Source organism: Hyla sarda, chromosome 3 (assembly GCF_029499605.1).
Source record: "Hyla sarda isolate aHylSar1 chromosome 3, aHylSar1.hap1, whole genome shotgun sequence".
In the NCBI taxonomy this organism is placed as follows: Eukaryota; Metazoa; Chordata; class Amphibia; order Anura; family Hylidae; genus Hyla; species Hyla sarda.
In genome coordinates this window covers 322,586,838-322,600,827 of record NC_079191.1, presented here as the reverse complement: position 1 = coordinate 322,600,827, position 13,990 = coordinate 322,586,838, and positions in this window count along the sequence as shown.

The window sequence follows — 13,990 nt, the reverse complement described above, 5'->3', positions numbered from 1 at the left end:
TTGCAGTGTTATAGGTCCCATAGGGAGCTATAACACTGCACACACTGATCTCTCATCCTGATCACTGGCGTGTATTAACACGCCTGTGATCAGTGTTATCGGCGCTTGACTGCTCCTGCCTGGATCTCAGGCACGGAGCAGTCATTCGCCGATCGGAGGAGGCAGGTAAGGGCCCTCCCGGTGTCCGGTCAGCTGTTCGGGACGCCGCGATTTCACCGCGGCGGTCCCGAACAGCCCGACTGAGCAGCCGGGTCACTTTCACTTTAGAAGGGTTAAGACCGCACATCGCCGCGATCGCCGATGTGTGGTATTAGCCGCGGGTCCCGGCCGTTGATGAGCGCTGGGACCGACGCGATATGATGCGGGATCGCAGCGCGATCCCGCTTCATATCGCGGGAGCCGGCGCAGGACGTAAATATACGTCCTGCGTCGTTAAGGGGTTAATCCCATTAACAGTGAAAGGAGTAGTAGTGCACCTGTGACCACCACTCCACTTAGCTTGGGAACTTATCACCTATCCTGTGGACATGAAAAGAAACACCTGCAAACCTGCTCTCCTCTTTGATACATTTATCCTGCACCAATGGCCTGGAGAGGGCCCACAAGAATGACAGATTGTTCTGCAGAAAAGCATCCCATTCCCCTTAGCAGATTCACGCTGCCTGTGGTTTGGGCAAGTGACAGGTTCCCTTTAACTAGGGATGTCCCTGATACCAATTCCGATACCTGCTGCCAATCTGTTCTCCCGTCCACATAATGGCGTTCCATGGAGGAGAATGTGACACACACGTCACTCCACCTCCTCCACTGCGCCCAGCGTAACGCTACGGAGGAAGCAGATTGACGTGTATGTAACATGCTCCTCATAGAACGCCATTCTGCGGACGGGAGAACGGGGCACCAGCACCCGTCAGAGGACAGCCGCAGGTGAGCTGTTTACAAGGGTGGGGGCTGCGGTCTACAGGATGCCTGCAACTAATGTCTAAAGGGGGGGCCCTGCTGTTTACAAGTGGGCTGCAGTCTACAGGTGGGCTGCTACTAACATCTGCAGGGGGGCTGTCTAAAGGGGGGCTGCATTCTACAGGGGGCTGCTATCTAAAGGGGGGCTGTGGTCTACATGGGGGCTGCTAATGCCTACAGGGGGTGCCTGCTGTCTACAAGGGGGGGGCTGCATTCTACAGGGGGGCTGCTACTAATGTCAACAGGGGGCTGCTACTAACGTCTGAAGGGGGATACTATCTACTATTAAAGGCAATCTTACAGCAGAGTCACCTGCAATAACTTGAATTTATAGGTAGATAGGTCAGGTGACCCAGTTTCTACTGCTGCTCACCATGTGGTCATTGGTCTCGCCCATAATGCAAATTTTTTGTTCTGCCCAATGGAGAAGAGAGAAATCTTGGCTCATATTACAGAAGCTGCCTCCATTGCGCACAACAAGGAACCCACAGATCAGCAGGGTAAGCAGCGCCATAGACCGGGTCACCCTGGTGTCACATTCCCTTCAAAATAAAAGTACTCGTACTTGGTATCGGCGAGTACTAGAAATAAAGTATCGGTACTCGTACTCGGTCTTAAAAAAATGGAATCGGGACATCCCTACCTTTAACCCCTAAAAAGCAGCAGCTTTTTCAAGGACAGACTCCATGTAAGCAATTGGGAATTTGTTGATTGGGTTCAAATGAAGTGGGAGAGACATTTCGTAGCATCTCACTGTTTTGGCATATGTGGCGTGGTTCCTTCACAACCAAGTCAAGATTTAGCACCTGAGCTGAATTTTTCACATAAAATTATTATTTTGTGTTATTTAATGTCATTAAAAAAAAGGAAAAACCCTCCCACAGATCACACGGGAAAGCTATGTTTTAGTGTGGTTTTACACTGTGCTGTAAAAACAATCCAAAAGCAAATTTACACTGCTTTAATGTTTAAATGTTTACTTCCAAGTTTATCTGCTAAGTTCCATATACTAATAGAGCTTGGGGCATGCAGGCGGCAGGCAAAACAGGAGGTCTTTGAGGTGTAGCTTCAGCTTAAAGGGGTACTCCACCCCTAGACATCTAATGCGTGCACCAGATAACAGGGGGTGCTGCAGAAGAGATCATGGGGAATAAGATGTCTAGGGGCGGAGTACCCCTTTAAGCTGCAAGAAGTCATGTTAGAGAATTGGGCACGTTTTTCTGCTGTACAGCTCTGTAACTTGCAGATCTTTTAGACAGTAATTGGCGCAAGCACCGCATGGACTGCACTGCTGTCCCCATAGAAAACAATTAAAACAATGGGAGGTGCTGAACCTGAATTTCGAAACATAATTTCTCTCAAGTCTTATAATACATAATGGGTTTATTTGCACTGATTATTTTATTGTTAATTTGTTTCCTGAATGCAAAATAAAGCAATTTTCAAAATAGTCCTTATTACAAAATATCCTACTAGTTTGCTGCCACACAGAAAAAAGATAAAATTAATTCATCAGATGAATTTTCTTTTCTGTTTAAGCTTATGCGTGACGGCTAGTACATAGTCGTCACTCCTCCTCCCATAGAGGTGAATGGAGGGGGCGTGGCAGCTGGCATCGCTCCGTGCACCGAATGATAGGTGTGCCGCACCGGAGATCATGGGAGTCCCCAGCAGTGGGACCCCTGTGATCTAACATCTTATTCCCTATCCCTTGGATAGGGGATAAGATGTTTTCAGTGGAATACCCCTTTAAGGTCTAAGCCAATTTTGACCCTAAGGACCAGGCCATTTTTTGCTGAGATGCTTTAGTCTGATTCCGAGATTTTTTTTGTGTGCATATTCTACTTTAAGATTGAGGTAAATTTTCATCATCACTTGCATTTTTCATGAATAAATTATATTTTGATTCACATATACAATATGTCTACTTTATGTTGTCATCATAAATTTGACATGTTTTTACTTTTTGAAGACATTAGAGGGCTTCAAAGTATAGCAGCAATTTTTCTAATTTTCACAAAAAAAAAAAAAAAAACATTTCTTGGACCAGTTAAGTTTGAAGTGGATTTGAGGGGCTTTTCTGTGAGAAATGCCTCATAAATGACTCCATTATAGAAACTGCACCCCTCAAAGTATTCAAAATGACATTCAGAAAGTTTATTAACTTTCAGACATCTGTGGGGTGTAAATGCTCACTGCACTCCTTATTTCATTCCTTGAGGGTTTTAGTTTCCAAATGTCTTCATTTTTTATGTTAGAACCGCTGCAACTCTCAGCCACCCCTGTGCACATCGAAAGTTTAGGCCCCAAATGTACATAGCGCTCTCTCACTCCTGGGCCTTGTTGTGCGTCCGCAGAGCACTTTACGTCCACATATGGAGTATTTCCGTACTCAGGAGAAATTGTGTTACACATTTTGGGGGCCTTTTTGCTCCTTTTACCTCTTGTGAAAATGAAAAGTATGGGGCAACACCAGCATGTTAGTGTAAAAAAAAAAAAAAAAAAAGGAGATTTTTTGTACTCACTGTAAAATCTCTCTCGTAGCCTTCATTGGGGGACACCTAACTGCTGACACTAGGAAAAAGAAAAGTCGGCTCCTCCCTGGCAGGATATACCCGCCCACCTGCAGTGAGGCAACCAGCTTTGTCACAAAGCAATAGGAGAAGCCCGAGAGGAATACGTCTGAAGGACCCTAGAAAGGAATCCTGGAAACAACCCAAGAAGCGGAAAAAGAAGAAATGGGAAGGTGCAGTGTCCCCAATGAAGGCTACGAGAAAGAGATTTTACGGTGAGTACAAAAAAAAAAAATCTCCTTTTCTCGTTCGCTCTTCATTGGGGGACACCCAACTGATGGGAAGTACCAAAGCAGTCCCCTAGGGTGAGATAAAACAAACACCAGCGAAAAGGAGACCGTCCAGGACTGAACTCGCATGCCCGCAAGGTCTATGGATGAGTCCCCAGGTCGGACACATCCTAGGCCCAGAACAATGAGTTCCCGTATGATCTCCCATCCAAGGAGAAGGACCAGAACACCAAGGAAAAGGTCCATCCTTTGTAGAGACCCCAGGCACAAAAAAGAGAGACAAGAAACCGCAGGAAAAAGGGGACCAGATGCCTGCCAAAAAACTCTCCTGTGGAAAAAACTTCCAGAAAGAAGGGAAGGGGAGCAGAACAGGAATATAGCCCGACCAATGGATTACTGAGGAGTCGGAGTCTGGCCGCTACAAATGTCCAAGAACTGAACCATCATCAAGGCTCAAGGAATCGGAGAGTCGCCTGAAAAGAAGGCACACCGCAGCATCGCAGGGCAGAGTCCAAAGCACGGGAACCAACAGTGATAGAACAGAGACCTGAGCAGCCTCAAGAAACATCCTGTCAGAACGGAAATTGAAGAGAACCAATAAGAGCCCAGCTGGGACTCCCAGGGTCCGGGCATAGGAAGAATTACCCCATAAGACCTGGAGTCAATGCAGTAGGACTGACCCAGACAAAAGGGTAAGAAGGACATACAGAGCACTAGGCTGCGATAGCGGACAGAAAACACACAAGCCTAGACTATAAAATCCACTGTTGAATGCATCTTAGCAAGAACCAAATAGTCCCTCCAGGAGGGAAAAAACAAGGGTGGTCGAGACGACAACTGAAGTAGAGACCTACTACAGCACCCTGATCCCCGCACCCCAAGTGAAAAGGGGAGCGGCAAGCTCGCTAGGCACAGAAGGAGTAGGGAAATGCAAATACTGGGTGGACGAAGCCCCCCGGCTCCAGTGGCAACCATCGCCGCCTGGCGGAGCCACCGTGCGATCCAAGAGGGATCGGAGCCCCGCACTCCTGTACAGGGCAAAAAAAAAAAACAAGACCTGTTGAGGGTCAATCCAGATAGTGACTAGGAGGCACCTGAGTCACCCAGACAGAAAACCTGGAAAAGAACACCCGGAAGTACCGGGAGGAGCTGAACCGACAGGCGCCCCAGCAGGCCCCATGTCAGAACAGAGGAGCTCAACCGCCCTGGAACTGTGGATACAACAGCACAGGAAACCCCTGGGCGCACTACCGAGCAAAGAAGGTGGCTCTACACCTACGAAGCGGTCGTAGCATATGTAGGAACACAGGCATGAGGACCCTGCGACAACAGAGGGGGAACAAGACTGCAGACACTGTGTGAAAACATCAACCGGACCAGCAGGAAAAGAGTTATGCCCGCAGCAGACCAAGAGGGCAACCTAAGAAAGGAGAACAAAGCGACGCTGCTGCTGCTGCAAAAGGCCCTGGAATCCACAGACAAAAAATAAAAACCCACACCCCATCTCCAAAGGTGCTAGACACCAAGGCTGTAGCCGCAGACTCAGGAGATGAAGAATGGATGTGGAGCAGGAAAAAAGGCCGACACAGTGAGACCTACAGGAAGAAGGGACCTAAGAACCCACATGCACACGCTCTGCGGGACTGCATCCGGGAGAGAGACACCGGACTACTGCTGCAGTGTCAGCCGAATGCTGGAGGTGACCAGGTGGATTGGAACACCTAGCAGACACAGTCTGACTGTGGCAAAAAAGACCGTGGCCACGACCGATCCCGCACACGACGCACGGTGGGGAGAGATACCGGCCCATAGACAGAGTAGCAGGTATGCAGAGGGGAACCTGCCAAGGTACAGGCCACCCAGTAAATCAGTATGTGGTGCAGTGTATAAGGCACAAGGGGAAAAATGGAGAGACTCCCGCGAAAAACTACCGTGGCAGCGGTGAACAACCCTCCATGCATGGTAGATGACCCAAAAGCATCAGTCTGGCTGAGCAAGGAACCCCCCCCCCCCCCCCCCCCAGACCGTAGGGAAGGGAAACAGCCAGACCGGAGATAACTGCACACCTACGACAAAGGTGGAAGGGCGTGGAACCCAAGGAGAGAGATAGAAGCAGAGAAACCAAGTGACATATCCCTGACATCCCGCATAGTGGCCGTAGGACACGCTGGGTCAGTTCCACGTAGACCACGCACCACAGTGGGGTACTGGAAAACTAGCCGCAAAAAAACATCTGCCGTGAGATAGTCGGCAGAAGAAAAAATGCAGACAACTGTCTGGCTTACCTGTATGAGTACCTAGGGGCCAGAGAGTCATCCCAGTGGAAACCTCACCCAGCAGTGAGGTTTGGACCATTCGCAGATACACCGGTGATGCGATGCGTAATAAGAGGCGCAGGAAACCTTGCAGAACACTACCAGGTAGACAGGTAGAGACCATGGAAAACGAGACAGTGTATTGGCACCTCGCTCAGTAGGGAGGTACCAGAACCCCAGCCTCAGATACATCAGACGTGTGATGTATGACAGTCGGTGCAGACAACTACACAGATCACCGGCTGGCTCACTGGCATGGACCTGAGTAGATAATGGAACACTCCGTCGGACGCCACCCACAATAGTGAGGTACCGAAACTGCAGAAGCAGAGACAACAGCTGGTTGACGTAGGACAGGCGGTGTAGACCATCAAGCAGACGATGTCTGGGATGTCTGGCTTACTGGTAAGGGTCCAAGACAACGATGCATTCCATCGGCACCTCACCAGCAATGAGGTACCAGAACTCAAGCTGCAGATACAGAAGCCGTTTGAAGTTTGACAGACGGTGTAGGCAACCCTGCAGATCACTATCTGGCTAGCTGGCCTGGATCCACAGAAGACAACCAAGCATACCACTGGCACTTCACAGAGCAGTGAGGGACCGGAACCCCAGACGCAGATACATCAGCCATCTGATGTATGACAGGCGGCGTAAGCAACCATGCAGACCACGGTCAGGCTTACTGGCAGGGACACACCGACGACAACTATTCATCTCATCGGTACCTTACTCAGTAGAGAGGGACTGGAACACCAGCCACAGACACAGCAGCTGTGTGAAGTATGAAAGGCGGTGTAGTCAATTATTAAGACCACAGTCTGGCCTACTGGCATGGATCCATGGAAGACAACCATACACACCAACAGTAGTGAGGAAACGGAACTCTAGTCGCAGATGCAGCAGCCGAGAATCGTGTGAATGGCAATGTAGAAAACCATGCAGACTACTGTCTTGCTTACTGGAAGGGGTGCGTAGAAGACTTCGCAACGAGCCTTAGGGTCCGTAAGACACATTGATTCAGTCCTCCAAATACCGCACACAGCAGTGGGGTATCGGAACTGCCGCCACAGGCACCTCAGCCGTGACCCGTGTGACAAATGGCAGAGGAAACCATGCAGACTACTGTCCGGCTTACTGGTATGGGTGCTGAAGACATAACAGGTCAGATCTCCATATACAGCACCCAGCAGTGGGGTATCAGAACTGCCGCCACAGACACCTCATCCGTGAGATGTGTGATCAATGACAGAGGAACCCATGCAGACCACTGTCTGGCTTACTTGTATGGGTCCTGAAGACACATCGGTCAGTCCTCCATATGCCGCAGTCAGCAGTGGGGCATCGGAACTGCAGCGACAGATACATGAGCCGTGATACATGTGACAAACAGCAGAGGAGACCATGCAGACCACTGTCTGGCTTACTGGTATGGGTCCTGAAGGCACTTCAGTCAGTTCTCCATATACCGCACCCAGAAGTGGGGTATCGGAACTGCAGCAACAGGTACATCAGCCGAGGGATGTGCGCTAAATGGCAGAGGAAACCATGCAGACCATTGTCTGGCTAACTGGTATGGGTCCTGAAGACACAACGGGTCAGTTCTCCAAATACCACACCCAGCAGTGGGGTACCGGAACTGCAGCGACAGATACATGAGCCGTGAGACGTGTGACAAACGGCAGAGGAAACCATGCAGACCACTGTCTGGCTTACTGGTATGGGACCTGAAGATACATCGGTCAGATCTCCATATACTGCACCCAGCAGTGGGGTCCAGAGCAGACAGCAAATCACCCCATCGGACACCACGCACAGTAGAGAGGTACCGGAAGGGCAGCCGCAGGTACTCCAGCAGTTAGAGGAGTGACCCTAGGAACCCAGGGCTGTAGGCATTAAAACTTAAGGCAAATACAATGCAATGCAAGGATTGGCCACATGAGGGTGCCAAACTACACCAAAGGCCTGAAAGATGCAGTTACTTATTTTTTTTTTAAATAGAAATATTACTATGAAAAATTGCGATTCCATCCTCTGGGAGAGGGGGGTGAGGGGTGATGGAGCTAAGCCCACTCCCCCACTTCCAAAGGGACAAAGCCGCTGTGGTGGAATATAGACCCCCACTTTGCTGCTGTAAGGACGGGGACATTTTCCGGTCCCCGTCCAGCAACACACCCGCCGCGGCAAGGTTACGAGGCACCTCACCGGAGTGGAGGAGACCCGCTCTGAAGTGAAGAAAGACAGGGGCAGAGCAAAGCTCCAAGTCCCTGTCCAGGACCAAGGTCCCGCTGATACGAAAGACGGAGGCAGAGCAAAGCTCCGAGTCCCCATCCTGGAGTGGACAGGTCCTGCTCTGAGAAAGACGGGGGCGGAGCTAAGCTCCGAGTCACCTTCCGGGAGTGGGGTCCTGCTCTGAAGAAGGACGGGGGCGGAGCTAAGCTTCGAGTCCCCGTCCGGGGGCGGAGCCGACCGTCCCGCTCTGGAGAAAGTCCCCGTCCCTCAGGGGGGGGTGGGGGGATGGAGTTTTTGATCGCGGCGCGAGGGACAGCAGTGTCCGAAGCCAGGGAGGAGCCGACTTTTCTTTTTCCTAGTGTCAGCGCCTCCTAGTGGCAAGAGCATATACCAATCAGTTAGGTGTCCCCCAATCAGTTAGGTGTCCCCCAATGAAGAGCGAACGAGAAATGTAATTTTTGTACACTAACATGCAGGTGTAGACCCCAACTTTACCTTTTCATAAGGGGTAAAAAAAAAGAAAACTCCCCCCAAAATTTATAACACAATTTCTCCCGAGTACAGAAATACTTTCAGGGCCAGATGTGGCCCTAAACTGTTGCTCTGAAATATGACAGGGCTCCAAAGTGAGAGAGCACCATGCACATTTGAGGCCTATATTAGGGATTTGCATAAGAGTGGACCCAAATGCAAGCATTGCATTTGCCTTCTCCACCAAAAAGACTCTGCTGCAGTGTTTCCCAAACAGGGTGTCTCCAGCTGTTGCAAAACTCCCAGCATGGCTCACAGCATGTTGTTTTGCAACTTGTTAACTGTGTAAGGGTGTGTCTATATGTAGTGTTTTACAGCTGTTGCAAAACTACAACTCCCAGCAGGCACGGTCTGTCAGTGCCTGCTGGGAGTTGTAGTTTTGCAACAGCTGGAGGCACATAGGTTGGGAAACACTGAGTAAACAGGCCCTAACTCTGTGTTTCCCAACCAGTGTTCCTCCAGCTTTTGAAAAACTACAACTCCCAGCATGCACTGACAGTCGAAGGGCATTCTTGGAGTTGCAGTTATGCAACAGCTGGGGGCACACAACTACAATTCTCAACATGCCCTTTGGCTGTCCGTGCATGCTGGGAGTTGTAGTTATGCAACAGTTGGAGGCACACTAGTTGGGAAACACTAAGTTAGGTAACAGACTAACTGTTTTCCTGCACCAGTGTGCCTTCAACTGTTGCTTAACTACAACTCCCAGCATGCCCTTCGGCTGTCAGTGCATGCTGGTAGTTGTAGTTTTGCAAAAGCTGGAGGCAGACAGGTTGGGAAACAATGAGTTAGGCTAGGTTCAGACTACGGAATCTCCGGGCAGAAAATTTCCACCCGGAGATTCCGAGTGCGGCCAGCGCTGACTGAGCAACCCCTTTCTTCAGGTGGAGATTTCCAAGCGGATTTTCTGTTCACAAATTCCTAAGTGTGAATTTGAGAACGGAAAACCATTCACTATACTGTACATTTTAGCAAGCGGAATTTCCGCCTGCAATTTCAAAGCAAAATTGCAGGTGGAAATTCCGTAGTCTGAACCTAGCCTTAGACTCAGTGTTTCCCAACCAGCGTGCCTTCAGCTGTTGCAAAACTACAACTCCCAGCTAGCACAGACAGCCAAAGGGCATGCTGTAAGTTGTAGTTGTGCCTCCAGCTGTTGCATAACTACAACTCCCAGCATGTCCTTTGAATGTGCAAATCCCCCTCTTCTATATTTGACTTGGATTTGGCTGGAGCCTTGTAATACACAACAATATAGGACACCACATTTACTCCCCAAAAAGGAACATTATACTGTAGAATTGTTAAAAGGGGTAGTCTGATGAAAACATTTTTTCTTTTAAATCAACTGGTTTCAGAAAGTTAAACATATTTGTAAATTACTTCTATTTAAAAAATGTAATCCTTCCAGTACTTATTAGCTGCTGAATGCTACAGAGGAAATTCCTTTCTTTTTGGAACACTGATGACATCACGAGCACAGTGCTCTCTGCTGACATCTCTGTCCATTTTAGCAACCATGCATAGCAGATGTATGCTAAGGGCAGCATGGTGGCTCAGTGGTTAGCACTGCTGCCTTGCAGTGGGGGACTTGGGTTCAAATCCTACTAAGGACAACAATAAATAAAGCGTTATTATTATAATAACTTCAGCAGAGAGAACTGTGCTCGTCATGTCATCAGAGAGCATTCCAAAAAGAAAAGAATTTCCTCTGTAGTATTCAGCATCTAATAAGTACAGGATTAAGATTTTTTTTTTTTTTAATAGAAGTAATTTACAAATATGTTTCACTTTCTGCCACCAGTTGATTTAAAAGAAAAAGGTTTTCACCGGAGTACCCCTTTAAGGCTATTAGAAGAACAGAAATACATGAGACAGGTTGCCTCACAGGTTAAACTTTCCGACAGTGATCGATACATTATCAAATAAAACACATATTTAGCACATGGCTCAATAGTGCACTGAAGGTAGATTACTGTACTTTGTAAGTGGCGCCAAAACAAATCACATGACAGCAACTGGTTGTCAAGTAAACCCATCTGCGGCTATCCACCACATCACTTCAGCTTTATTTGAATTTTAGAATTAATCTTTAAAAAGAAACAGGAAGTTTCACTAGAATTATGACAGTCTGTGAACACTCCATCACCCCACATACACTTCCTCTTTAGTTTTTTTTCTCGGTGTGAAGCAGCAATTTTAAATGAACTCCACAGGAAAGAATAGAATGTATCAGTCATGCCTTATTAACGCCAGCCCGGGAATATGATAAGAAAATATTCATGAGGAGTCCTAACAAAAAAAATTAAAATAAAATAAAGTGTACCTTATGAAAAAAATAAATAAAGTAGCAAAAAAAATTTTTTTTTTACATTTAAAAATATCTGTACATTAAAGGGTGTTTGAAATACATACAAATAAATGGAAGTGACTATTGATTCTGTCTTGATCCAATGAAAAAGAAGCCTCAATCTTTCAACTCAGCAAAACTTCAAAGATGCCTTGTGTAGCCAATACCTGCCTGTGCAAGTGCAGTACTACAACTCCTAGTATGTGCCAGGCAGTAGAATGTCCAGATATCTATAGTGCTTCTATATGAATATATGTGGCTGCTATATGACATGCACACCAGGTGATGGTCTATATCAGTGGTCTCCAACCTGCGGACCTCCAGAGGTTGCAAAACTACAACTCCCAGCATGCCCGGACAGCCAAAGGCTGTCCGGGCATGCTGGGAGTTGTAGTTTTGCAACCTCTGGAGGTCCACAGGTTGGAGACCACTGGTCTATATGATCTGTAGAATAGCAACACTGTAACAGACAGCTGTACATGGCACATGGCTAAGGACTTACCTGCACAAGTGATGAATGTTGGGTAGTAACAGAACTGTCCCGCAGTGGGGTCTATCTCTGTACAGTGCAGGCAGTGTGTATAGTGCTGGCTGTATAGACCCCACAGTAATGTAAGCTGCATAGCTGCTGGTAAGTTCCCTGACAGCTTATAACTGCAGGTTCCCTGCATTGAGCTGTCAACAGGCAGCCTGAACCTGTCACACACGCGCGCTTCTCCCTCACACCCACTGGGGCGCGCTCACGGCTCCGCTTGTTGGGCGCGCTCACGGCTCCGCTTGTTGGGCGCGCTCACGGCTCCGCTTGTTGGGCGCGCTCACGGCTCCGCTTGGATGGCGCGCTTGTCTGTGAGGAATGAGGCGTCGGCAAGTGAGGAGACTGCACAGCGAAACTTCAAATTACTACATTAACCCTTTGAATTAGACACGGACAACCAGACTCGATTTCTTTTGCTGGGTGAAGGAGTCTTCTTCCATATATCCAAACTGCCCCATGCTGTAATAAGAGCAACGTAGGAATTCAAGTAAGAAAGAAAAAGATACAAAACACACCAAAGTGAACCCAGAGAACAATAGAGGCATGAATAAATAAAACAGTCATAGAAAATAGGTAAATTGTTCCAATATTACAACAAATGCAACAAAACTTCGTTATTACCACAAAAGTGCTTTTGGAGAAAACATATCCAGTGATCCCTCAACTTACAAGTGCCTCAACATGTCTTTTCTGGCCCATTGTAACTAGGGGTCAAGTCCTTAAAAAAAAAAAAAAGTGTGGGAACCCAAATTTTCAAATCCTCCCCCCCCCCCCCCCCAAAAAAAAAAAAAAATGTCCAAGCTAAAACTTGGCATCCAGCAGGGTTCCAGGATTCTTACAGGCTGCAGGCATACAGCTGCCTACAGTTTATTAACAGGGCAGTAACAGAGTTTAGTAACAGGCAAGACTCATGGCTCAGTCACAGATTTTAACTGTATACTCATTTGTTTTTTTATAACAGGTTAACCCCTTAACGACAATGGATGTAAGTGTACGTCATGGTGCCGTGGTACTTAACGCACCATGAAGTTAATTTACGCTCTGCCATTACCGCGAGCACCGGATCGGTGCTCGCGTCATGCATGGCAGGTCCCGTCTTCTATCAGCAGCCAGGGACCCATCCGATCGCGCGGATGTCCGCCATTAACCCTTTGAGCCTATGATCAATACAGATCACTGCGCTACTTAACCCCTTAACGACGCAGGACGTATATTTACGTCCTGCGCCGGCTCCCGCGATATGAAGCGGGATCGCGCCGCGATCCCGCATCATATCGCGTCGGTCCCGGCGCTCATCAACGGCCGGGACCCGCGGCTAATACCACACATCGCCGATCGCGGCGATGTGCGGTATTAACCCTTTAGAAGCGGCGGTCAAAGCTAACCGCCGCTTCTAAAGTGAAAGTGACCCGGCTGCTCAGTCAGGCTGTTCGGGACCGCCGCGGTGAAATCGCGGCGTCCCGAACAGCTGACCGGACACCGGGAGGGCCCTTACCTGCCTCCTCGGTGTCCGATCGGCGAATGACTGCTCCGTGTCTGAGATCCAGGCAGGAGCAGTCAAGCGCCGATAACACTGATCACAGGCGTGTTAATACACGCCTGTGATCTGTGTAAAAGATCAGTGTGTGCAGTGTTATAGGTCCCTATGGGACCTATAACACTGCAAAAAAAATGTAAAAAAGTGTTAATAAAGGTCATTTAACCCCTTCCCTAATAAAAGTTTGAATCACCCCCCTTTTCCCAGAAAAAAAATAAAACTGTGTAAAAAAAAATTAACGTAAGTTGGATCGCCACGTGCGTAAATGTCCGAACTATAAAAATATATCATTAATTAAACCGCACGGTCAATGGCATACACGCAAAAAAATTCAAAAGTCCAAAAAAGCGTATTTTGGTGTCACGATGCCGGCTGGCAGGTAGTGGATCCTCTGTGCCAGAGAGGGATTGGCGTGGACCGTGCTAGAGGATCGGTTCTAAGTCACTACTGGTTTTCACCAGAGCCCGCCGCAAAGCGGGATGGTCTTGCTGCGGCGGTAGTGACCAGGTCGTATCCCCTAGCAACGGCTCTACCTCTCTGGCTGCTGAAGATAGGCGCGGTACAAGGGAGTAGACAGAAGCAAGGTCGGACGTAGCAGAAGGTCGGGGCAGGCAGCAAGGATCGTAGTCAGGGGCAACGGCAGGAGGTCTGGAACACAGGCTAGGAACACACAAGGAAACGCTTTCACTGGCACTAAGGCAACAAGATCCGGCGAGGGAGTGAAGGGGAA